Genomic DNA, 757 nt, shown 5'->3' on the forward strand with positions numbered 1-757 from the left:
GTGTCTGTGTCTGTGTGTTTCTTAGGTAGTCTACAGCTGTACATGCTGTTCATTATGGTAGCCCCAGCCACATGTAGCTATTTAAATGAATTAAAATTAAACTTAAAATTTAGTTCCTTCGTCCCATTAGCACCACTTCAAGTGCGCGGTAGCCACATACGGTGAGAGGCTACTATATTGGAAAAGCTACAGAACATTTCCATCATCACAGAAAGTTCTGTTGGATAGTACTGATCTAGATATTTGATGTTTTATGCAGTGACCACTATCATCATTTTACCAGTAAACAGTAATCAGTGACTCAGAACTGCTGCCCACTAATCATTTATTAGTGATTGGTGTGAGAGGAAGAGTGAGCTGTATTTCATTTTCTACTTCATTAAAGCCACTATCTATGTTGGGAACTTGGTGGTTTAATGGAGAAATTTCTCAAATATTGACTATTTCATTTGACTATGAATACAATTTAATGTTTGAATAACGTGGAAATTGGGTGCCAGTTTCTGTTTTGATTATTTCAAAGAGTGCTACCATGGAGCTTTCTATGAGTTTATCCTTCTCTGATGCAAAATCAATTTTAAGTGACAATACTGGGACATAAATTTTTAAAGCCTCCATTTTTTAAAAACTGTGCTTACAAATACGTAGAAGTGTAAATTTCAGAATCATCCCTCAGAGTGTTTCTTTATTCTTGTGATGTGAGAGCCTTAATAGAATCACTTACTTAGGTCTGACAATCTCTACCTTCTCCCTCACT

This window comes from Balaenoptera ricei, chromosome X (genome assembly GCF_028023285.1).
Source record: "Balaenoptera ricei isolate mBalRic1 chromosome X, mBalRic1.hap2, whole genome shotgun sequence".
In the NCBI taxonomy this organism is placed as follows: Eukaryota; Metazoa; Chordata; class Mammalia; order Artiodactyla; family Balaenopteridae; genus Balaenoptera; species Balaenoptera ricei.